Here is a 27,384-nt window from a genome sequence, read left to right as displayed (position 1 = left end):
GCTTGGCGAACTCTGCCTGTCGGACAGCATCCTGCTGCATCATTTTCATACTCTCTTGGAGCTGGCGCACCATCTCCTCTAAATTGGCCATACTGTTCTGCTCTGACTGAATTATCGGTATATGTTCCCTTTCTGTGGGAGAAGCAGAATCCTGATCCCTACCGTACACAGGTGGGGTAGATAAAGCCCTCTGTACTGACTGTTGAACTGATGCCCTCTGCCTAGCTGTCCTCCGTCTAGTAACCGGGGGTAGAGAGTGGTACACTGGTTGTCCGTCTACCAGATCCTCAGATCGATGGAGCCGACGACCTCTAATCCAGAGTGCTTAGGGAATATCTACTGGGTCAGAAGCAATTGTGCTCGACTACCTAGTAAAAAGATAAATAAAGCAAATAAATAAACGGGCAATTGGACAGCGTAACAACGTAAAATAAACACAACACGCAATTGGGTATCACAACAAATTGCCCACAAGCTGAATGTACTGTTCCTTAATCACTGATCACCATTTCCAAATCGCTGTCCCAAAGTCTAAATCTGATACCCATAGATGATTGATTCCCAAAAACACTGATGCCCGCAGGCCTGACACTCAGACTTGCGAACTGATATATGTGTTCCCCTGCATAGATACACTCTAAAAACACATAGCAAGTAAAGAGAGCCAAAACACCCCTAAGTTGGGGTAGGGTTTCCTTGTCCTATTTTTGTTAGGAGCTAGGGTTTCACTATGCACGCAGCAGTTTTCAAACAACCTAACATCGGGTAAGCAACTTGTCCTAGTTTGGAATAGTCACTATGGATTTCGATATGCACTAGGTCGAATGGTCGAAAAGGGTGCCCCGGTAAAACCGGGGTTTGTGTTCCCATACTGTCAGAGCCCACAACCGGTCAGCCTTATGGCATGCTTTGACAAAGTCAAGCCTCCGGCAAACCGTTTAGGAATGGAAGATGGCAAACACGGTGTCTTAGGTGCACAATGCACATGCAATGCAAAGAGACACATAAATGAAATCAAAACAGGATATCACGAGTTCGAGTCAAGCTCTCTAAGTCCCCAGCAGAGTCGCCAGAAACTATAGACGTCCCCGAACGCCCCGGGAGGACGGGTCCCGTTTCGTTCATATTGGGTTTCACTACAGTTCGGACTCAAATTGTCACGGTTCTTAATCTGAACCAAGAAGTCCAAATCCGGCAAATCGTTTTGAGAAAACAGATTTTTTGAAAGAAGTGTCAAACATGGACTGCTTTGCCAGATACAGAGTCGCCACCTAAATATTTTATTTTTGGGAAATTTAGGAAACCCTGACTCGTTGCCTAAGGCCACGTGTCTGTCATCACCAAAGTTGCCTCGGCTCGGAAACTTGGGTACGATTGGGGAAGGTCACTTCGTGAGCACCCCCGCTCACCCGATCAAAGATCGGCCTCTACTAACCATGATATCTAGTTTTGAAAACTTTATGCGTTCCTATTCCGGTTATTAGCCTAGATTTACTATGTGACGCGCATAGCATACAAGTATAGACTGGGTCGCCTGAATTGGAACAAAACATTTCATGTTTGTTTATTTGAAAATGGTTTGATGGTGTTACCCGCAAGTAGGCTAAGATGCAGATTTTGCCACCCTCGGGTGGGTTTAGAAAAGATGGTTTTGTCACTATCTAGTGGGCTTAAAATTCATAGTTGATGATTTGTTCGAATCTAAATAACCCAACCTTCACCCACAGGCATTCAGGCAGATATATAACATAAGCATATAGCCTCATGGTAGGCATGCTATCATGGCAGTCACTCACACGCATGCAAGGATGCTAAAGCATAAAACTTACCGAGTACTCCAAGCCAAAACAGAAGCTAATTAGAAATCCATGCATTATCCTAACTATACAGAAATGCCTAATGCAACACATGCAAAAATGCAACTATAGAAGGCTCGGCTATTCTAAAGATGGCATACGAAATGCCACAACTAACAAGTATTCAACTTGGAATTGAAATACAATACAGTTAGCATGATGTGCCGAGCCTGGTGTATGCAAGACAAATGTATGAATGCACGCATGCATAGCATAAGGTATGATAATTTAAATATGCCCTAGTCTACCATCATAAGCGGGTAAATAAAAGGGAGAAAGACGTGGGGTTGGAAGACATACATCATACACACGCACACTTATTACAACATTACCCTCGCGCAGAGGGTCCGAATAAATAATACAGTCCCGAATAAATAATTACAGTCCAAATAATTACAAAACCCTAATTAATTAACAAATTAATCTAGGAAAGCAGTAAATTGGCACGCAAATCCATGGACTGCCTCAGCTCTGTTCTGAATGATGGATGATGCATGCTTGACTCGTCTTGCCCAAAAATCCGTACCATGCCACTGTTGCCTCTGTTTACACTGCCTTGCTCCTCCGAAAATTGTGCAACTCTCAAGGTGCACTCTCTGGACACTGGGGAGCATCACCGACCAAGTGGAATTTCCACCGGCCATGTCCGGATGGTTATCGACCATTTTTAAATCCATCGGCAAATAATGAATGGCCGGTCGGCAGTATAGGTGGCCGGCCAGCCAAATATTCCTGCAAAACCTGTTTTTGACAATAGCAGAGGGCAGACAGTGCATGGAAAGGAAATTCAAAGCAATGTATGCATGACCATTCTCCCTATCATGCAATGGACTCAAGGGAGCATGGCCCTCGACCCTCGGGCCATCAATCACGTACTTCAATGCATGATGGCCCAAAAGCCAAGTGTGCAACTTTGATATCAAATGAAATGCAAGCACAAAACACATCAAAGGGCCCCAACCCCTATCATGGTTGATCAAGAGGCAAGGGAATGCACAACGATGCACATGCGACCTAAGCATGCAAACAAACATACGAACATGCAATGCAACTACATGGCACACACAATGCTAACAACATAACATGCACAACGCATTGAAACATGGCATACACAATGCAGGATGGACTTATACCAATGTGAGTGGACCTCAGCCACACTCACATCAGTGGCCAAAAAGATGGAAATGAGGCAAGCGAAATGCACACAAACATGTCCAATGCATGGACCGATCCTAAGATACAACACGCAACTCTAACTAAGCATGGAAAATGATGAAACATGACATATGAACACGCAAATTTCAGCACTGAAGTATGATGCTAAACAGCCCCAAAACATGGAAAAATGGCATCGGATGTATCAGATGAAACCCGCAACTCGAAACTAGGCACACGGAATGACTTATAGCTATACAAAGCATGCATTATTTGATCATGAAGCATGAAGACAGAGCTAAGACAGTCCCAAAATATGAACATTTCTAGTTCAAAGTATGGCCAAAAAGTGCTAGTAAGATGGACTAAAGTAGCATGCAACTTTGACTAGCAAACATGGTTTACATGGCAAGTGTGTGAAGCATATGTAATCTCACCAAACCAGCAGAAATCAGTGAACAAAATATGTGAAAATAGGCCCAAATAACCACTGAAATGAAGCCAACACATGAAAAAATGATGAGCTCCTTTAGAGGGCTATGCAAGGGATTCTTAAGCACATACAAGATGGACACTTAACATAGCCAAATCAACTCTGAAAATCAAATATGATAGTCCCAAAACTCACCAAATTGACCTTGGAAAGTGGTTTCAAAGCATGCAAGATAGGGTCTCTTTGGAAGGCCAAAATGACCACCAAACAAGTCAAGGAGAGAGGGGGTCACCCCCCTCTGATTTGGAGGCTCAAAACAGTGTGCTAGCCACTAAAAATCCACTGGATTTCAGTGGCTAGAAGGTCAAACCAAGCATGCAACAAGAGCTTAGGTGTAAGGCTCAAAATAAAGGACAATAAAGTATACAAGGAAGCATATGACCTCAAACAAGAAAATGCCCTTAATAAAACATGAATATGAGGTCAAAATGAGAGTTTTTCCAGTTTATAACAAATCTCAAAAGTGAACACAAATAGCGCTAATCTATTATGCAAAAATGGCCCTAAAAGAGAGATTAGAGACAAGGGACAGCAGCTGGCTCCATACAGTGAAGAGCCCTTCAACAAAGTTGAAGAGGGGCTTAAAATAAGGCACTTCACAGTTTGGCTCGAAGCCCAGAAATGCTCAAAAATAGGGCTAAAATGCCATGCGAGATAAGCCCTAAAAGAGAGATTAAACACAAAGGGTGAGGAGGAGACCTCAAACAGAGAAAAGTCCTTCATAAAACACGAAGGTTAGCTCAAAATAAGGCTATTTCTAGTTTGGGTCGGAGCCCAAAAATGTAAGCAAAAGGAGCTAAAACATAGAGCAAAATAGTGCAAAAAAGGGGAACATAGGAGCATACCCTTGTAGAACAACAACACAACAGCTTTTGATCCAAGGAAATGAGCTTCTAGCCTCTGGAAATCAGCCCCAAGTTGGTGGAATGGAGTATGGAGGTCGTAGGCTTGGAGGTGTAGTGTAAAGGGTGCAAGAACCTTAGGATTTGAAGGGTTTGGGAGAGAGAGATAGGGAGAGAGCTGAGAATTTTTTTAGAGAGAGAGGAAATTTTTCTTCCTCCAAGTTGTATCTCTCTTATCTTCTCTCCTTGTCTCTTTTTTTTTGTGAAAAGAAGCTTGATAGATATAGAAATATATCAATCTACAGCTCCTCAGAGCTCCCACGTCCATGCATGGGCTGGGGTATGGCCTGGAATGACAGCTGCCAGCTGTCTAAAGAAATATCTATTGAAAACCACATTTGGCCGGCCGGCCCTCAAAGTGGTCGACCGGCAGTCAAATTGGCCGGCCGGCCATCACATTTGGCCCATTGAAAATCAAGGTGGCCGGTGGGCAGAAGACTTGGTCGACAGGCTCCCCCCTGTCCTCAGGAACACATCCACAAGCTCTTGGTGCAAAACCAGACACAAAGCAGTCGAGCCGAGAGATTCTGAGGCAAGGCGCGCAGCCGAGGCCTCCGGGAACTCAAGACGAACACAAACAAGGAGGATCACCGAGTGTTCAAACGGTGACGTCCAAGTCTTGAGGACGGTCAAAAATGGGGTATCTACAACTATGTGATGGAGTTATCACAACGTGAGTCGAGTCACCCACTCAAGGGTATATGCCCACACAAACTACTTGTGAAAACTAAGCCCATCAAAGATAAAAACCAACCCTAGGGGCCTGTTATCAGATAAGGCTGAACTATAGTCTGGTCATAGACCAGGATGTAGGCCTGATGTCTAAAACACAAATTTTAATAGGTTTTCTGAGTTTCAACTAGTCAACGGGCTAATATGTGATAGACGAATTTAAAAAAACTACAACCACATCCCACATCTACATATTTTTTATTCACACATTTTTAATATTTTCATTAGCTATTTTTCTTGTTTACTTTCCAAACATAATTCAAGTATTTTGATTCTTCTATTTTACCTTTTTACATTTCATATGTAATAAAAAACAATCAAATAACATATAATACCTACAAATGGAGGGGAAAAAATGAAAATAAAAAGTAAAAACTTAAACATGAGAACAAAAAAAATCAAAATAAATATTAGACTTACTCATGAGGGCTCTCACGGGCTAAGTTTATCGGTGGACTTGGGTTACAAACCTCTGCCCAAATCCCTAAATCATCTTCTACGAGTTAGGACAGGCTGGACACTCAAGCAAACTAAGACGGGCCGTATGATGGGTTGGTCGAGTTGGGTAATATTAGAAATTTTGTCCGCTGGCCATTTGGAGACCCCTTTACATGACAATCCACATTATATATATTCACTTTGTCTAAAGTCCTTCTCTTCTTCCTTCATTCTTTGGTTTCTAACATCAGCATCAAAGGGGTTCTCTAGACAACCCTGACCGGACAACTCTCATCAGATTTATGGTTTTGCAGATGTTGATTCCTGGATAGTCCACCTTGGTAATGAATCTCTAATTTATTTCAACAGTGTGAAATCCTCTATTTCACAAATTTTACCACCTTTTACGCAGACATCAAAATCCCCATTTAATAAATAGACCAAAATCAAGCGTGTTTTTTTATTTTTATTTTTATTTTTTATTATTATTATTTCCCTTTCAATTGGTTTAATTGATTTCTCAATTTTTCTTATTACCTAATACGTCATTATTGTTAAATTGCGGTTATAAATAGGGATGGTTGTTTTAGTCCGATCTGTAGGGGCTCATCCATACCCGCCCAAATGGTGTAGATTTCACCCGACTTGACACTTATATGGGGCGGGGTGGACGGGCCCCTGTGGATTGGACAATCACGTTTGTTACGATCTGAATCTGCCCCTAAAGATTTGGATCATAACCAGCCAGTAATCATGAGAGTACCTACGACTTCACACATAAATTTAAAACATAATTAAATATATAGGGCCAGAAGTGAAAGCTAAATAATAAAACTGTCCAATGAGCTGTACATATATGGCATAAACAAAAAACATTTATATGTTAATAACTCACATACATACAAACACACTCTAATTATGCATTCATTTTAGACTTCTTGTGCAAAGCTTAAACAAAAGGTATTATTCTATAACTTACAAACTCAAAATTCTTAAAAACAAAAGATGGTCAAACATGGCCAATAAAAACCAAAAAAACAAAATAAAAGACAAAGGACTCTTCCAAGAGGCGTTCCATGGCTGACATCACAAAACTTGGGTAATCCTCCACATGGTTCACTAGGGTTGGACATCCCGCTACTCTTCTACATACATATATAATAGAGTGAGCTAAATCCCAGTGAATAACATCAGAGTAAAGAGGTTACATGAATGAGTTCTATTATTTAACATAATTATTCTCATATTCAAATTCTTGTCATGATAGAACGACTTTAGGTCCAAAACTTGACAGAATGACCTCTAGTCCAACATATCATAGACGTATAGAATAGAACATATCATACTTGGTGGAACAACCTTGGGTCTAATCAATTACAGATATATAATGACCATTTGGTCAACACCTAATAGATATTTTGGACTTATCAAATAATTGAAACAACCTTGGGTCCATCTTATCAGATATACAGAACGACCTTGGGTCCATCATATACATTCATACTTCGTCAGTCACATTTACATCTGTCATGTTGATAGGACAGATAGAAGGCTCATTTATATCCATAAAATCATAAGTTTAAAAGAACTTACTACATTGAAACAATCAAAAATAGAATATAAGAAAATATCTTTGTTAATATATTACTCACAGTAATTTGATTGTTGACACGGTTTCGTAGATCAACCTACACAATACATAACACAAAACACATTGGAAAACATTGCTTAATCAAATCATTCTTAACTTATCCAATTCCTTTAAGTTCATTTCCAGTTTATTAATTCATTCATGAGGCTTAATTTATGCCTAATAATGCTTGGAAAGAAATGGAAATGCAAATATGAACATAATGTAACTTTTCAAAATATGCTAAACAGTTCGCTCGAACGCACTATTAGTTGCTCAAGTGGACCACATAGTCTACAAAAGTACTGGATGGACGGAATATAGGCTCGATGATTGCTTGAGCTATGTGTAAAACAAATTGAGGTTGCTCAAGCGGACATTTGATTGCTCGAGCAGTCTTCAAAACCCTGTAAAACTATTGGATGCTCGAAATCTAGGCTCGATGGTCACTCGAGCCAAATGCAATGAAGGTCGCTCGAGCGAACACTTGGTTGCTCGAGCTATGCGAAATGTTCTGCAAAAATACTGGAAACTCTCATTATGTGCTCGAGCGGTGACTTCACCAATCAAGCGATGAGGCCGAAATCTGGGTTTTGAAACATGAGAAAAATGCTCCAAACTTGAATTCAAAGCAAAAAAAACTCTTGCATGACATGTTCTAAACCATGAATAAATCTCCAAAACTTGAACACAATGTCAATTCCAAACCCTTAGCTCAAATCTTCATGAATTCTACAAAATTGAAGCTTAAAATTTCATGCATGCATGAACTTGACTCAAATTCATCTTCTACAACTTTCAAAACTTGAAATTGAATTTCAAAACTCTTCAAATCATAGATGCATGTATGATACAACTTCTAATTCAAACACAAGTAACAAAATTTTATGATTAAAATGATGATTCTTCACATATTTATGTATGCATGTATGTGAAGCCTCCAAATTTATCATCTTTAGCTCAATTCTTGTGTTTAATCTCATAATCTTCTTGAATTCACATGTTAGGTGATTTAAATTCATGAATTGAGGATCAAACTCTTACTTAGAGTTTTCAATTGAACTAATTCTTGCAAAAACGTGAGTTCTTCTTCTCAAATCTTCAATTTCTAGCCAAATCTTCAAGTTCTTCTCCTCTCTCTCTAAATTGATCTCACTCTCTCTCTAGAATGTCCCAACAAATTTCTTGTGCTCCAAAAAAATGATTAATTTCTAACTTAACAGATATATATACACATAATTAGCTTATTGTACTAATTAAGGATTAAGGTAGCTAATTAAAGACATCCTAATTAAACTTATCAATTTTTGTTTCTGAAATCATTAAGGCCTTCAATTTCAGATTTAAAGCACAAATCACAACAGATATTTCATCAATGAACATATATGCATAAAAATTGCAAATCAAACACAATTAAATAGATAAAGGTATACTATGTAATGGAGTTATCACAATGTGAGCCGAGTCACCCACTCGTGGGGATAAGGCCACACAAAGTATTTGTGCAAACTAAGCCCATCAAAGATAAACACCAACCCTAGAGGCCTATTATCAAAGAGGGCTGAACTACAGTCTGGTCATAGATCGAGTAGTGAAGACCAGGACATAGGCCCGATGCCTAACCAAAAGTCACATGTGCATAGGACCTCTCATCAGAATCTTCTGATGTTGAAACGGTCAGAGATGTAATATTCAAATCATGATATTTGGTTCATCTATAACCAACTTGAGGTCCCCCACCTATGTTATGCTAACCACAAGCAAAAAGCACACAAGCTCCTTCACCGTTACCTTCGAGACTAAGGCAATGGAATACATAAAGAACTTACCACTCACTTAAAGAGGTACATGACTAGGGGTGGTCAATGGGATGCACTAGGCTCACCCAGGCCACAACTATTGTTTCCAAAACTCATATTTTAGTAGGTTTTTCGGGTTTCGACTAGTCAACAGCCAAATATGGGTTGGACAAATTTAAAAAAACTTAAACCACATCCCACCTCTACACATTTCTTATTCACATATTTTTAATATTTTCATTAGTTATTTTTCTTGTTTACTTTCCAAAAATAATTCTAGTATTTTGATTCTTCTTTTTTACCTTTTTGCATTTCATTTGTAATCAAAAAAACAATCAAATAAAATATAATACCTACAAATGAAGGGGAAAAAATGAAAAATAAAAAATAAAAACTTAAACATGAGAACAAAAAAAAATAAACTAAATATTAGACTTACTTATGTGGGCTCTTATAGGCCAAGTTTATGGGTGGGCTCGGGTTATAAACCTTTGTGCAAAACCCTAAATTATCTTTTATGGGTTTGGATGGGCTGGACACTCAAGCGGACTCGGACGGGCCATAGGACGGGTTGGTCAGGTTGGGTAATATTAGATTTTTTGTCCGCAGGCCATTTGGAGACCCCTATACATGACAATCCACATTTTATATATTCATTTTGTCTGGAGTCCTTCTCTTCTTCCTCCATTCTCTAGTTCCTAACTTTAGCATCAAAGGGGTTCTTCAGCCAACCCTGATTGAGCAGCTCTCATCGAATTTATGGTTTTGTAGATGTCGATTCCTAGATAGTCCACCTTGGTAACAAAGCTCTGATTTATTACAATAGTGTGAAATTTACTCTTTCACAAATTTTGCCTCATTTTGTGAGGACATCAAATTCCCCATTTAATAAACATACCAAAATCAAGTATTTTTTTCCCTTTTCGATTGGTTTACTCGATTTTTCATTTTTTCTTACAACCCAATGTGTCATTAATGTTAAATTGTGGTTGTAGATAAAGGTGGTCGTTTTAGTCTAATCCATGAGGGCCTATTCATACATGCCCTAATGGGACAGATTTTACTCAGCTCGACACTTATATGGGGCTAGGGTGGATTATATTTTCGTCACCCGCAATGGGGGTAGGGTAGGAACGGGTATCGCTTCTTCTGATCCAAACCCGACCCCATATAATTAATAACATAGATGTATATGTATATGTATATATATATATATACACATATACTTAGATATAAGAAAGGAATAAAAAAAGTCTGTGGTTCTGTTTAAATATAAATAAATAATAATCTTAAAAGTCTCACTGTTTACATATATGGAAACAAGAGATATTATTTAGTGTGTTAAGTATTTAAATGGTTCTCAATTTTTTTGGCTATTGAAACGTAGTCGAGTATCTGCAGGTATCAGGTATCCATAGGTATCTGCAAGGGCGAAGATAGGGTTGAAAATTTGCACCCATAGGAGCGGGGATGGGGTTTGAAAGCGGTGGTGGGGAATGACAAACCCACCTCGTGGCCATCCCTAATTGTAGACTTTCCAGTGAAAGGATCTAAGAGAAAAGGAAGAGAAGTAGGTAACATTAATGATATTTTCACAATCTGTGAGGAAGATGAGAATATATGCCATACACTTATTTTCAATTTGCCAATATGATTTTGGAAAGAACAAAATGAGCAGCTTTTTCACTTTTTCAATTTGGTGCATTTTTTTCTTTTGAGAAGATCAAATCAGACATGATACAAATTTACCAAAATACCCCTAGGAAAAATAACAAACTTTGCCACTAAATAAGGAGGGTAAAATGGTAATTTCTAGCATGTGTATGAGGGTGATATGGGAATTTCACAATATTCATAAATGATATGACACTATATTATAATAGTTATCCCCCCTCCGCCCTCCCAAAAAAAAAAAAAATTCTAAAAAAACTTATGAAAAAGCCAAAAAGTAATGAGAAAAAGTAAATAAATTGTTTTTTTCTATCTTCCCAAAACAAGTTAAGGTTCCATAAAACATGCTTCTTTGCACAATGCAATCTGAAAAGCGAAAATTTAGTCACAACTCCTCAATTAGACCATTATTTGGTGAATAAGACAATTCAATTTATTTTGCTTCATAAAGCTCCTAAAGAGGAAGTATATAATTGAGTAAGGACAAAGTAAAATATCTTTTATTTTTCTTGGACAATATTGCCAGAGTAATATGTCACTGTTTACATTAATTTCGATAGTAATAAAAATATTTTTTTTAAAGAATTTCATAATCAACAAATACTAATTTTATTAAAAATCGACACCTAAATAAAAAATTATGTTATTTTAAAGTTTAATATTTTGGTAATAGTGGTATGTATTGAATTTTAAAAAAAAAATAAAATTATACTTGTCCTTAATGCATTAAATTTTTATTATGAAGGGACTTTAATCAAATCCCTCTTTAAAACGAAAAAAAAAAAAAAAAAGTTTCAAAGACTAAGTCTAAACGGTCCCAACAATTAAAAATCACACTGACCTAAACAGCATCAGCTTTTTAAATAATGTTTATATATATAAAAGTTTTAAAAAGAGAAAATTGGTGAAAAATGCACTTTAGCAATTATTAAGGTAACGGATCCAGTGAATATTTTTTATTGGTGAGAGAAGTCGATATTTTGTGAAATAATTTAGTTAGAAGTCGAAAAGGGCATTTTGTTTCTAATTTTATCACCCAATTTATCTGTCGACTTCTTTTTATCTATTGACTTTTCTTTGTCTATCTGATCAAATTCATAACTATCTGTTGAAATTTTTTGTTTATCTATTCAAATATTTTCTACATGTTGAACTTTTTTTGTGTAAACTTTCTTTGTGTCCAAATTTTTATCTGTTTATTATTTTTATCTATACAAATTTTCTATTCAAATTTTATTTGTAGAAATTTTAATTGTCTAATTTTTTTTTATTGGTCCAAATTGATTCTATTTGTTCAAAGAGAGAAACAAAACAAAATTTATCTGTTCACTTTTTAAAAAAATTATCTATTTATCATCATCATCAACAATCAACTATAATATATATATATATATATATTTATACATCATCATCATCATCATCAATACATAAAACAGAAAAGAAAAGAAAAGAAAAGAAAAGAAAAGAAAAAACCACAACAGAAATAATATGCCTCTTTCCCTGGCACTAGTGGCGGCAATGAGAGAATAGAGGCGGCGTGAAAAGCCCTATCACAATTCTGGAACCTCAAACAACAATCCACAAAACTCTTTGGATACTCATACAGATTGTAACAATACAGACACGCATTCCAAAAATTATCCTCTCTGCCACCACTAGCTCTACCTCTTTTACCACCGCTACTCCCTACCGTCGCCATCTCTGCTACTCGTCTCACTAGAAACTTCTGCTACTGTTGCGAAGGCGAATGAGGTGGTGGTTGATCTTTTTGCTCGCGGCGGAATTGATAGAATTGGTGGTGATGAGATCTTTGATTCTTAGAAGCAACCAAATCAACTTTGGAATTGGATAGTGTCACTGCAGTTGCTACAAAACAGTGGTGATGGTAGTGGTGATTTGGCGAGCTAAGCGTCACCATTGTTAGTGGTCCACATCAGCACCAACGAGAGAGGATGATAAGAGAGAGAAGAAAAGACGAAAATAGAGAAAGTAGTTAGGGTTTGGATTGGGTTTAGAACATACACACACAGAGAGAAAGAGAGAGAGAGAGAGAGAGAGAGAGAGAGGTGATTTAGAGGGAGTTAGAGAGATGGGTTTGAACTTTGATGGTAGAAACGGTGGCATCGCTTTAAACAACTTTGCTATGATGCTTGAAATTCATTTGGCTCAAATAGCTCGACTACCCAAAATGACATCATTTACATCATTTTGGGCATTTTTTTCCCCTCTCTATTTCTGTCTGAAACAGAGAGGCGAGAGGAAGAGAGATGAGGGAGGAAGAAAGAAGAAAGAGAGAGGAAGTATATTTCAACACTCAAAATTTCAAGTAATCAATGAACAACCCATGAACCATTGGTTGAGTTTCAATACATTTCAACACCCACAGAATATTTCAATACCCATAATTTCAAGCAATCAATGAACAAAACCAGAAAATTTCAAGCAATCAATGAACAACCCATGAACCATTGGTTGAGTTTCAACATAACCCATGAAGCAAAAATGGTCAATGAATCTGTGTATGCACAAATCCTCACAAAGTATACCCAAAACCCCACAAACCCTCACACAGTATAATCAATCTGTATATACATAGATCTATATATATATATATAAGAGAGAGAGAGAGAGGGAGAGAGAGAGAGAGAGAGAGAGAGAGAGCGCCACCCACTGGTGCCGATCACCGTCTCCTCTGTGTGTATGCACTCATAGATTTGTCTTAGATCTATTCTTTCTCATCCTTTTCTCCTTTTCTCCTTCTCTCCTTCTTTTCTCCCCATTTTCTCTTATTTTCATTCTTCTTCTTCTGTCTGATTCACAGACAAAACATAGGCAAAAAAGAAAAAACAAAATTTTTGCCCAAAACAAAGTTGTTTTGTTTTGGGCAGAAGGGCCATTTGGGTCAAATGCAATTTGAGCTACGAGACATTATTCTGCTTTAAATATAGAAGAGTAGCTTAGTCATTTTATAGAGGCTTGTCTTTATAGACATAGTAAATTAGTGATTTTAGCAAAAGAAAATTCAAAATCGAATTTTTTAACCAAATGTCCTTTTAAAAATTATTTTTATTTAAAATAAACATAAATATGTTTTGTGTTTTTTATAAACTAAAAGTAAGAAGTTATAAGATAGCATTTGGTAGAGTTTTCTAAAGATAATTTGAGAATAGAGTTGTATTTCAAATTTGTGAGTTTTGAAATTATGATTTGAGTGTGAAAAATTTGTTTAGTGAATCAGTTTTGAAAATAGTTTTGAATTGAGTGGCAAATTTTTTATGTGACATATAATATTTGATACAAAAGCTTACAACTCATAACTAAGCAGACAACTCAAAATTTTCTTCAAAGCTCATAAAAAATTTAAAAAAATATATAAAATTTTTATTTAAAATATAAAAAATAATAGGTGCCAAAAAAAAAAAAAAGGAGCACTGTTTCGGTCAACCAGCTGGACGTCCTGGAGGACGACTGGTTAGCCTAAATTTTCCCGCCTTGGAAAGAGTTTTCAAAAGTGGGTGTGGAATTAATTTTTAAAAACTTTAAACAAAGAAGACACTCAAAACAAGGGGTGGAAATATGTTTGGAGAAGCTAACCAAACACAACCTAAATGGTGCCAAATGACACCTAAATGTTCAACGATTTGGTTAACATGAGTGGATATTGTCCGGGTTGATTGGGTTTAGGTTAGATTTACATTACTTAATAAAATATTTTGTGTGTAAGAATAAAGAAGATGTCCAGAATTGCAACAACTATAGAGGAATCAAGGTAATGTGTCATATAATGAAAGTGTGGGAGATGGTGATGGAACGTTGATTGCAAGATATAACAAAGGTGTTAGAGAATCAATTTGGGTTTATTCCTGGTAGGTCAACAATGGAAGCGATCTATCTTTTAAGGAGAGTAATAGAAAAGTATAAAGAAAAGAAAATAGACATTCATATGGTGTTTATCGACCTTGAGAACGCATATGATAGAGTGCCCCGGGATATAATATGGTGGGTGCTAGAGAAGAAGGGGGTGACAAAAGGTTACATTGATATGATTAGGGACATATATAAAGGGGTGGTGACCATTATTAGATCACTTGCTGAAGAGACAAATAAATTTCCTATTATTGTAGGGTTACACCAAGGATCTACCTTAAGTCCTTATCTTTTTTTCTTTAGTTATGGATGAGTTGACGAGACATATTTAGGATGACGTGGCATGATGTATGCTTTTTGCAGACGATATTGTGCTAGTGGATGAGACTAGAGAAGGAGTTAACACAAAGTTGGAGATTTGGAGAAAAGCTCTTGAATCTAAGGAATTCCGAATACACAGAACTAAGACAGAGTACACAGAATGTAAATTTAGTAACAGTAACAATGAAAGCCGAGGAGAAGTGAAGATTGAGAACCAAGAGCTGCCTAAGAGTGAACATTTTCGTTATTTAGGGTCAATTATCACAACAACCGGGGAGATTGATGCGAATGTGGCCCATAGGATTAAAACAGGATGGTGTAAGTGGAGAAGTGCATCTAGGGTACTGTGTGATAAACGAATACCCACTAGACTAAAATTTAAGTTTTATAGAACTGCTATTAGACTAGCGATGTTGTATGGGACGGAATGTTGGGCAACCAAGAAACAACATGTAGATAAGATGAGTGTGGCTAAGATGAGGATGCTAAGGTGGATGTGTGGCAAGACTAGACAAGACATATTTAGGAGTGCGTGTATTTGGGAATGGGTAGAAGTAGCACTGATAGAAGATAAGTTGAGAGAAAATCGATTGAGATGGTTTGGTCATATTCAACGGAGACCAACCGAGGCAGTAGTGAAGAAATGTGACGCTGTAACGGTAGATGGAAGTGTTAGGGGATGTGGTAGGCCTCAATTAACGTTGGCTAGTGTTGTAAATAGAGATTTGGATCTACTTAATTTGACTAAGAAATGGTCTTTGATAGGGCCGCGTGGAGAAGAAGGATTCATGTAGCCGACCCCATTTGATGGGACTTAAGGCTTGGTTTGGTTTGATTTGGTTTGGTGTGTACCCAACTTGTTCAAGCATGAACATCGACCTAACTAGACTCTATAAGCAAAAGAGTTAATTGCAGACCAATCCCATTAAGTGGATTAAAATACCATTAACTCATATTGCCGTTTTAAATAAACCATTAAGTCCTAAAATGTCTATTTTACCTTCATTGAATTTATTAATTCTCATTAATTTTCTCTTTTTATGTTATCTTCTCTTCTTTTTTTTTTTCTATCATTTTCCAAAAAACTCTCTCTCTCTCTCTCTCTCTCTCTCTCTCTCTTTTTATATACTATTTCTCTAAGGAGATTCAAACCGCCACCTCGCTATGGTTGTCCACCCGCCACCACCACCGTCACCCATCACTGACTACCACCGCCTTCATTGGCCACTGCTACCACTATCGTCGTTCACCAATTATCTCCACTATCACTATCTATAATTCTATTAAGAGCCTATCCATTCAAATAGATCTACACTCCACCATCTTCAATCCAACACGATTGTTCACCAACCACCTCTGCCGTCGCCAGTCTACACTCCACCATCGCAAATGCATCATTATCTTCTACCTTTGTCATCCTTGTTATCTACCATTTTCCAATGATCTAAAATGTTTAATAGCTACACCGATCTAGTTGTTTCAATGGTGAAATCAACTTCAAATTACTCAAAGAAAAAATTATTCTCCAGATCTATCCTCTCTCTGTCTCATTCATTCCCTCTTTATTTTCTCAAACCAAATCTGCTGCAAACCAAGATTTAATATATAAGTGATAAATTTATCACTGAATATGTCTTTATTTCTTATGTTGATTTATGACGGTGATGACTAGATTTGCCTTATGTAATTTTTTTTACAAATAATCAGTGATAAATTTATCACTGAATGTGTCAAATGATAAATTTATTACTGAATCTATCTTTGATTTTTTGTGTTGAACTGTGAGTGTGAAGAATGATGAGAACTTCTAGTTAGGACTCCTCATCTCTCTTATTCATTCTCTTCATTATTCTTTTATCATTCTCTCTTGTCGCCACTAAATCTAAGGAGATGGTGGTGGTAGTAATGTATTAGAGATTGAAATTGGCCAAAAAAATATTATTGGAGGTTGAAGGTAGTTGTTGGAGGTCAACAATGGTCACTGGCAGTCAAAAGATAGCGGGCAAAGGAGTCGTCGGGGTGGTCACCAGCAATCAAAAATGGCAACTAGAGGTGGTTGTTGGCAGTCGAAAGTGATCGTGGATGACCAAATTGGTCTTCAACGGCCACAGGTGATCGTCGATAGTTGTCAATGGTAGAATGTCAGGGCAGTGATCTTATCGGTGAGGGAGGGTGTTTTGGGAATATTGATTGGAAACAAAATGAACATATCTAATAGGTAAATAAGTCTAGTCAATACGACCGGCCCGTAAATACCCCTAAACAAAATGCATTTTTCAAGTCCACCTATCAAACCTATATATAAGAGTTGTTTAAAATAAATAGATAGAAATAAAATTAATTTCAATAAATAAATAAAAAAATTGTGTTAACTTGTTTAAAGCCTACTATAACATTAATCATTCAAATTTCAAACTATAAAAGTTCTTTAAATAGTTCTATATTTTGTAAATAGTATTTGTTGAATCCTTTCTTCAGCAAGGCAGTGGCATATCTCACAAAGTGATCTCATAATAGCTGATACAAAATATTTCATATAACGATTATAAGGTTGTTTTGTATATATAGAGGTAGCTTAACTTATATATCCTTTAATATATTACATAAATAAGAACTACACTTGATATGACCACACATGGAAAGACTTAAATGACCAAAAACAGAGTTTTAGCACATAAAACAAAGCCCAAAAGACCACTTAGATGCCATCTAAATGGCTTGAATTCAAAAGCATACACAAATGCACTTTCAAGGAGCATACCACACAAGCTCATAAGGCATCAAAGAGGCATCTAAGGTAAGCATACAAGCATGCTAAGGGGACTGAAATTATGCCATAAATAGTGCCAAACCATTAAAATAAAGCAAGTAATGCATGCTACACACTCACACACTCAAGGCCAACAAGCCAAAATGCAAAGGGGCTATACTAAACACGTCATGGCCGACCAAAATGACTAAGGAAAGACCTCTAGCATGGCAAAATAAGTACAAAATCTTCACAAAGCTAGACCTAAAACATGCTTGAACAATGGTTTACAACCTAAGGCATGTTAAGGCCTAAACATGGCATTACAAGGTAGGTATGCTAAGCATGCATGGTGTACCAAAACCAACTAAAAACAGAGGCATATTATGACATAATAAGCACAAAAATCAGCTAAGGCATGGTCAACATGAAGCTTAGCTAGGTGCTCCCTCAAGAGGCCAAAAATAGTCCTTTTCACGGACAACAAGGAGAGGGGGTGGCCCTCTCCTCCCTAGGACCTCAAGGCACCATCCTCACCTCTGAAATCCCTCAAGATTTCAGTGGTGAGGAGGCCCAAACACCAAGGTCCCGGAGCTCACTCAAAATAGCACAAAATGGGGCCTCTCACGGCCTAAGAGGGGTCAAACACCTCCAAACCACAAAACACTCTAAACAAACTATTTAGAGGGCCCAAAAACAAAACTTTTTTATATTATACACTAAGCTCAAAAAAAGTTCTAAAATAGGCAAAAATAGTATGCAAGAATGGGGAATAAAAGGGCAAGATTGTTACCCTTGAAGACCTCTTTCACAAATGAAGCTCCAGCAGCTCCTTAAGCTCCAAACCATCTCCAAAACTCTGAAACCAATCCCTTAGAACCTCAATAGTCAAGGGAAGGTGTAATGGTGGGTTTTTGTGTGCAATACTATGAACAAATACACCTAGAACACTCAAGGGAGGGAGAGATATAGAGATAGAATATGTATAAGCTCTAACCCTAGAACCAGAGCTTCTAACAATGTCTTTTTCTCTAAAAATGTCTAACCCTAAAGCCAAGAGAGGAGGGCTCCTCTTATAGAGAAGCCAATCTTGTAAAGCTTACTCAAGAAGCTAACAAGGAAGCCATCCCTCCATACACGTGTATGGAGGGGGACAAAATGCAAGCCAGCTGTATTAAAATATCTGCAAAAGCAGATAAACAGTAGTCGGCTGCTCAAAATTGCCATTTTGACAAAATTGACTGCCGACCGGTAACAAAGAATGCCGACCGGCAATACACATTGCCGATGGCAACAAAACACCAGCCGGTGGCCTCTGGCCATGGCCGGTGATGTGTGGGGATGCCTCGCAGGGCATTCCCTGCCCCTCCAAGGCAAAACACAAGTGTTTGGTGCAAAATCAGACACTAAACAGTCGAGTTCGGAGATCCTGAGGCAAGGCGCGTAGCCGAGACCTCCGGGAACTCTAAACGAACACAAACATGGATGATCACCGGGTGTTCAAACGGTGACGTCCAAGTCTTGAGGACGGTCAAAAATGGGGTGTCTACAGTTGCCCCTCTTTGACAAAACTCGAAAGTCATAAAAATGACGGGAGTGAGTGTCAAAGCCCAGAGACGACCCATTTTTGACAAGGCCGAAGACATAGACAAAGCATACAAGCAGCATACAAAGATATGCGCCCGAGGGCAGGGGAAAAATGCAAGACAATGCACAAAGCCGAGCATAACTTATGATTATGCAAGAAACATAGGGACGTATCCCGGTGTTTTGGAAATGTATAAGCATTGGAACATATTCCAAATGCTCTTAACCAAAGAGGGAGAAACATAGGGACATATCCTGGTGTTTCGAAACGAATGAGAAACATAGGGACGTATCCCGGTGTTTCGGAAAAAGAATGAGAAACATAGGGACGTATCTAGGTGTTTCGGAAAAAGAGAAGAAACATAGGGACGTATCCTGGTGTTTCGGAAAGAAGGGAGAAGAAACATAGGGACGTATCCCAGTATTTCGAAAAGAAGAGAGAAACGTAGGGACGTATCCCGGTGTTTTGCAAGGAATGAGAAACGTAGGGACGTATCCTGGTGTTTCGGAAGGAGAGAGAAACATAGGGACGTATCCCGGTGTTTCAGAAAGAAGGAAGATAGGGACGTATCCCGGTGTTTTGGAAAAGAAGAAGAAACATAGGGACATATCCCGGTGTTTCAAAGTGATTCAAGTATTGGAACGTATTCCAAATGCTCTTAACCAAAGAGGGAGAAACATAGGGACATATCCCCGTGTTTCGGAAGGAATGAGAAACATAGGGACGTATCCCGGTGTTTCGGAAAGAAGGGAGAAACGTAGAGACGTATCCCAGTATTTCAGAAAGAGAGAGAAACGTAGGGACGTATCCCGGTGTTTCGAAAGGAATGAGAAACATAGGGACGTATCCCAGTGTTTCGAAAAGGTATAAGCATTGGAACGTAATCCAAATACTCTAAACCAAAGGAGGAGAAATATGGGGACGTATCCCGGTGTTTCGACTCTGTTCCTGCTCCTGACAGTGTTCGCCCGGTCGGCAAACAAAGTGGTGCCGAAAAGGAACATCAGGAAGTCTCGGGCGTACTGCTCGATCTCCTCTAGGGTCACTAGGTTTGTCCCTCAGAAATGCTCTGAGAACCAGGTGTATTGCACCATCCCTGACCATAAGATATGCGGACGAGACCCCAACAGGTAAATCAATGCGGCCTCTCACTCACCCATGTCTGTGTCGTAACGGATCGGACGACCCCCTACCTCTATGCCAATGAGCGTGGCGAAGTCATGAGGAGTCATCGTCATCTCTCCCGTGGTAGAGAAGTGGAAAGAGTTGGTCGTATCCCACCACCTCTCTGCCAGTGCGCCAAGTAAGGGCCTACTCACTATGAGACGCAATAGCCCCATGTAGAACAAGCCGAAGCCGGCCTCGTCGACATTCTGGCAGACGGCGACGGGGAGCTCCATATACCACTCCCTCATGGATGTGGCTCCGTGTCCTCTGATAGAGTGTGAGTCCTCTTGTAATCAGAATGAGTAAATGAAAGGCAATATAAGAAATACAGTGCAAGAATGTGTTTGAAACAAGCAGATGAAGGGTAGTGTAAGAACTATAATATGAGAGTGTGATCTATCCAAGAAATGCAAGGCACATTGAGGAAAATGTAAGAACACGGTGTATACCTCGGTGGTGTTGTAGGATAAATGAGACTCCGACTCTCATAGCAAGAGATCCTCTAGCATGCCTCGTGCAAACCCTCTAAAATGACGGATGGTGTCGAGCGGTAGTACATGTGTCTCAGGATGATATGTCTCCGAGTTATAGGGTCGAACCCTGGGTGGAAGTAGTATAGGCTCAGGATTCGCCTCCATTCCCAGGGAAGCTCCGTCATGTGGTATGTCGTCTGCTATCTGGAAAGAAGATGAGAAAGTGGGCAAAAATGAGGAAAATGGGTCGAAAATGTCAAAATTCAACAAAAGTCAACCCTAGGAGAGAGAAAAGGGAAGAAAAAGTCAAAGCCCGGGAAAAGGCACCAAACCCAAGAGAAACTCGAGGGAAACAAACCTCAAGTGCTGAAAATGAAAGAGAAAGCACCGAAATCAAATTTCAATCGGTTCAAAATGAAGGAAATCAAGAGGTTTTAGCGAATCAACTTCGCGTGAGGCATTAGAAAACGCGTATAAAGCTCGGATCTGGAGAAAAGAAAGGTCTAGATTGTGAGAGGGATGAATTTCGGCTAGGGAGGAGTGAGGAATTGAAGTTTGGGGGTGTAAATATAAAGACCCAAGGCAAAAAGACCAAACTGGCCCCAAATTGAAATCAGTGGCCGATCGGCCACCACTAGTGGCTGACAACCGCCATTGGTGGCCGACAACCTTCAAGTGTGGTCAACGGGTGGCTGACGACCTCCCTTTGTGGTCGACAGGTTCCCAGTGCTCCTACATTGGGTCTTGCTACTGTTTTGTGTCTTCTGTTTTCACGAAGTGGAAGAAAAGTTCACTTTTGAATTCAAATTGCGGCTGCAAAAGCTCCAAACTGTGTCTTTGGCACATAATGGTTCATCGCTGATCCACATCAACGAGGTGTATCCTTTTTGAACATATTGCAACTCTTCCAAGAGGTAAATTGGGAGTTGCTGAGTTGGTTTTATTAAGTACGCTTTTGCCACTACATAGAATATGCATTTCTCTGTTTGCTGCATAGAACGTGCACTTCTCCATTATTGCATAGAACATGTTTCTCCTTTTTCATGCATAAAACATGCATAGGACATGCTTCCAATTCATCTCGCATAGAACATATTGTCATTACATTTGCATAGAACATGCTTTGTATTGTGCATAGAACATGCACTCTTACTATGTTATGCCTGTTGAGTTTCTTTCTTATGCAGGCACGATATTGTATGTACGGTCCATTCAGAGGAGTTCCAAGTCAGATCATTCATGTCTTTCAATTTACCCTGTTTTCGTTAAAAACATTCGGATGTGTTTTGATGTTTATCACCACTTCCTGTTTTGGTTAAAAACATTCGGATGTGTTCTGATGCTTATCACCACTCCCTGTTTTGGTTACAAACATTTGGATGTGTTTAAAACATTCGGATGTGTTCCGATGTTTATCACCACTCCCTGTTTTGCTTATCACCACTCCCTGTTTTGGTTACAAACATTTGGATGTGTTTAAAACATTCGGATGTGTTCCGATGTTTATCACCACTCCCTGTTTTGGTTAAAAACATTCGGATGTGTTTTGATGCTTATCACCACTCCCTGTTTGGTTACAAACATTTGGATGTGTTTCGATGTTTATCACCACTCCTTGTTTTAGTTACAAACATTTGGACGCATTCTGATGTTTATCATCGCTCCCTGTGGTTAAGAACAGTCCGGTGCGTCCCGGTGTTCACACCATCCCTTTTCTCCTTCCGCATGCAACGCGTTAGGATCTTGTTTGACACCTCGAGTGCGCTCGATGGTTGTGTCATTCTTTGCCTTTCTTGCGTGATGTGTAGTTAAGTTTGTATAATTTTCTTACATCTTTTTTGCATGAAATGTGGTTTGGTTCGTGTTTACTTACTTACTTTCGTGTTAGAGGTTGCTATACCTTACTTCGCTTTGTTTGGCTGTAGCATTTCTTTGCATAACATTTGCATCTAGATGTTTCGTTATAGCCTCATTGTATGATCATAAGTTATATTCTTGCATCGTGCAAATCACTTACATCTTGCCCCAAAACTACGCTGGTTTGATTCCTTGTAAAGAGATACATAGGCAGCTTACGGGCGCAACCGTTCTTTGTCTTGCTTGTTTGTTTATCCAAGTCTTTGGCATTGTCAAAAATGGGTCGTCTCTAGGCTTTGACATTCACTCCTCTCATTTCATGACTTTCGAGTTTTGTCAAAGAGGGGCAACTGTGGACACCCCATTTTTGACCGTCCTCAAGACTCAGACATCATCGTTTGTGCACTTGATGATTGTGCTCGTTTGTCTTCATTTTGAGCGCTCGAAGTCCTCGGCGGAACGCCTTGTCCTCGAGTCTCTAAACCTTATCTGTTTTGTGCATGTTTTTGCACCAAGAGCTGGTTGCCTCTAGTCTGGAAGAGTGAATGACTTGTTGGCCAGCCCCCTTGATTGTGGGCCAAGGCTTGTTCTTGTCGTCTACCAGTGGTGGCTGATCAGACGGCCATTGGTCTCTTTTTCCAGATATTTGTTGCCAGCTGTGCTAGTTGTTACTCACTGAGTTGCATCTCCATGCACGTGTATGGTGAGATGTTTTCAAGCTCAAGACTTGTTTTTCTATATATAGGGGGTGTCCTCTCCCTTTTTTGAGGGTTAGCATTTTTAGAGCAAAAATCTCCCTCTCTCTCTAGAATTCTATCTCTCTTGTTATTTTGCACACATTTGTTTGCAAGTCCTTAGCTTTTGCACACCAACCCTCAACCAAATACTCTCACCTTTGGGCTGAGATAACTTGGGACCTAATTTGTGCTCTAGAAGGAGGTTTGAGCTTGAGTTTGTGGCTATTTTGTGGCTTGCCTTCAAAGGTATAGCACTTACCTTATTTAAGCTTGTTTTGCTTACTTATTTCCCCATCTTTTTCTACTATTTTTGGCCTAGTTTTCAACTGTAAAAACCTCTGTTTTTATGACCTAAAAATGGTGGTTTGAGGCTATTTTGTGTTAAGGGGTAGTCCATCCTTCTGGTCTCTTTGTCCATTAAGCTTTTGTGCTACTTTTCATCACTTTCAAACCAACTTTTTTGGGCCTTTTAACCACTGAATTTCAGAGGTTTTTCAATGGTAAAAACCTTCTTTTGAAGTCCAAAATTGAAGGGGTTAGCCTCCCCTCCTTGTGTCTTGTTTACATGCCTAGTTAGCTTTGTGAGTGAGCATGTTTTTCTAGCTTAACTTAACTCTAGTCCAGCATATTTTTGCCACTGTTTTGACCTGTTTTGGCTCTGTTTTGGGCTGGTTAATTCATTTGAGGCTTGTTTTTCATAGTTGTAGTGTTATTTCCTTCACTAGCTTGATGTTTTAATGCTTTAATCATCATTGTCTTGAGTTAATAGCAAGTTTTAGTGTTGTTTTGCACTTAATTTCAGCACCTAAATCTCTGCAACCTCTTTCTTTGCTTCACTCTTTTATTTGCTTTTGAGAGTTGTTTCAAACTTGGGATCTTTTAAGCTTAAGATTGAGGTTATGCTTAGTTGTTTAATCCTCTTAGAGGGTTCATTACCAACGGCATGATCTCTCTCATGCCTTAAATTACCCCTTGGTTGACACTTCTTTCCATTAGAAGACACTCACTTTTGGACTTAATCGATTAAAGAATGAATCGGTAATGTAAAATGAGAAAACAAAATGAACAAGTAAAAGAGGCAAGATAAGCATCTTTTGTGGTGCATTGCATGTGTTCGAATCAGATGTTAATTCGAACACTAAGGAATATGGGTCATTTCATACTCAAAAGTGATGAAATGTGCCACTTTCCTGGGTCACCATCACCTTTGATCATGCATGATTGGGTGGTGGTCTTTTTGAGTCTTGTTTTGCACTCATTAACTTGTACAAACTTGGTTCTTTGGCCATCATGCATGGAAATTGCTTGATTGGTGGTTTGGGAGCCAAGAGTTACACTCCTTTGAGCTTGAGTGATGATAAGGAGGATAACAATACAAACAACCCTTGAGAATACACTGCTTTGCCTCTGTTTGCTTTCTGTTACAGCAAAAAGGAAATTCAGGGTAACAATGGCCGACCGGGCATCAGCAGTAGCCGACCGGCCACCAATGGTAGCAGACAACCACCATTGGTAGCCGACCGTCCATCAATGAAATTTGCACAGTATGTTGGCAAGGTGGAGCACAGGCATTCTGGGAATGAGCAGCACTGTTGGTGTTCAAATGTGCAAACAAAGGTGTTCAGTGGCAAGGCAGTGACTCTTTCGGGTGGAGAAACCAAGCATGCATGCATCCCTCACTTCCCGAGAGCATTTAATTGTTTTGTTTATTTAATTAGTGGTAGCTAATTAATTAGTTTAATTGCTTTGTACTTAATTAGCTTAGTATTTGGCCAACTAATTCGATTTGTAATATTTAATTAGCTTAAAATAAGTTAGTTAATTCGTTTCAATTGTTGTAATAAGTAGTTAGCTTAATTAGTGTAGCTAGGTGGTTAGCTCTTATTCATTCGAACCCTCCTTCGCGAGGGTGTAATGTTGTAATAAGTGTGCGTGCGTGTGTGTATATCTTCCAACCCCGCATCTTTCTCCCTTTTATTTAATCGCTTTCGATGGTTAGATTAGGGGCATTTTCAATTAGCATACCTTATGCTCGCATGCTTGCATCCATTCATTTGTCTTGCATGCACCGAGACTCGGCGCATCATTCAAACTGCATTGCACTTTCAATACTTCTTTTAATACGTGTTTAACCGCATGTTATTCAAATCGATTCATATGCCATATTAGTAGCCAAGCCTATCAATTGCATTGTTGCATGTGTTGCATTAGGCATCTTGTATAGTTAGGATCATGCATTTTTCTAACTAGTTTTTGTTTTGGCTCGAAGTACTCGGTAAGCTTTTATGCTTTAGCATACTTGCATGAGTGTGATTGCCATGTTGCCATGTTTCGCATGCTTCCCCTGAGGCTATGTGCTTAAATGCTAAACTGCATGAATGCCTATGGATGAAGGCTTGTCGTTTGAATTGGAACAATTCAACAAATGTGAGTTTTAAGCCCACTTTGTTGTGGCAAATCCTGTTTTAAGCCCACTGTGTTTGGTGGCAAATTCGTATCTTTTAAGCCCACTTGAGGTGGCAAATTCAAACCATTTTTCGAAAACCAACATAAGTTGAGTTGTTCTAAATTGAGCAAACTAGTCTATACCTGCTTTGTGCACATCACATAGTAAAGCTAGTTTAATAAACCGGAATAAGAATACATGACGTTTACAAAAGATCATATCATGATTAGTAGAGGCCGATCTTTGATCGGGGTGAGTGGGGGTGCTCATTTCAGGACCTTCCCCTCTCATACCTAAGTTCCCGAGTCGAGGCAGCTTTGGTGATGATGGACACGTGGCCTTTCGCACGAGTCAAGGTTTCATAAATTTTCCCAAAACAAAATATTTAGGTGGGGACTCTGTATCTGGCAAAGCAGTCCAATTTTGGCATTATTTAATTTGAAATCGATTTTCCAAAAAGGTTTACCGGATTTGGACTCTTTGGTGTTTATCAATTTCACATTGCACTTGTGAGACTAGATTCAGATCCACGGGAGTCCGAACTGTGAGGTCTTCTTTCCAAACCCTTTTCGAAAGGCGGGGCAAGGAAAAAGGCGAGTCCACACCATGGCTCGGGGGGTCCAAACTCTTGTCAATAGAAAACCTTACCCATAATGGGTGGATAGGTTACATGAATACCCAAGGGGATTTAGTGTACCAGACTTTGCCCTTTTTTTATGAAAATGGAAACCAGTCAACTGTGGAGCACATTGCTAGGTTTACAGGCCAATGTGGTGAATTCACCAACAATGATTACATGAAACTAAGACTTTTTCCAAACTCTCTAACTGGGGCAACCTTCGTATGGTATACGAACCTTACACCTAACTTTATCCAGACTTGGCAACAAATGGAAGAGGTATTTCATGCCCAGTTTTTCCAAACAAAGCCCAAAGTGTTTGTGGCAGACTTGGCAAGGTTGAGCTAGAGGCCTGATGAAAAGGCTGCTCAATTCATTGCCAGATTCAAAAGGGCAAGAAACAAATGCAGGGTCCTACTACCTGAACCTAAATTTGTAAGAGTGGCCCAAAATGGGCTGGAGTTTAGGCTTCAAAAAAAGTTTGATTCAACAGAGTTTCGAGACCTCGTAGAACTGACTTATAAAGTTGCTAGATATGAGACTCTTCTTGAAGAAGAACATGATCGAAATAATGCATCTTATGGGACCCATTATAGCATAGATTATAGGACAAGAACCTATGATCTGTGAAGCATTAATTTAAAAAAATACCACTATCAATCAATAGTTTAAAAAAGAAGGATCTTCATAGAAAGTACTCTTTCAATATATTAAAACCAGATGACATATTTGATCATTTGTTAGAAGCACATTTTTTAAAATTGCCTAAGGGAGTTAAGATACCAACTTCAAAAGAAATAAAAGGCAAAATGTACTGTAAATGGCATAATTCTTGGTCTCATTCAACTAAAAACTACATAATTTTTCGAGACAGGATTCAAGAG

Source organism: Camellia sinensis, chromosome 10, assembly GCF_055761805.1.
Source record: "Camellia sinensis isolate YWXY chromosome 10, ASM5576180v1, whole genome shotgun sequence".
Lineage (NCBI taxonomy): Eukaryota > Viridiplantae > Streptophyta > Magnoliopsida > Ericales > Theaceae > Camellia > Camellia sinensis.
Note: the sequence above shows the minus strand (reverse complement) of the source record.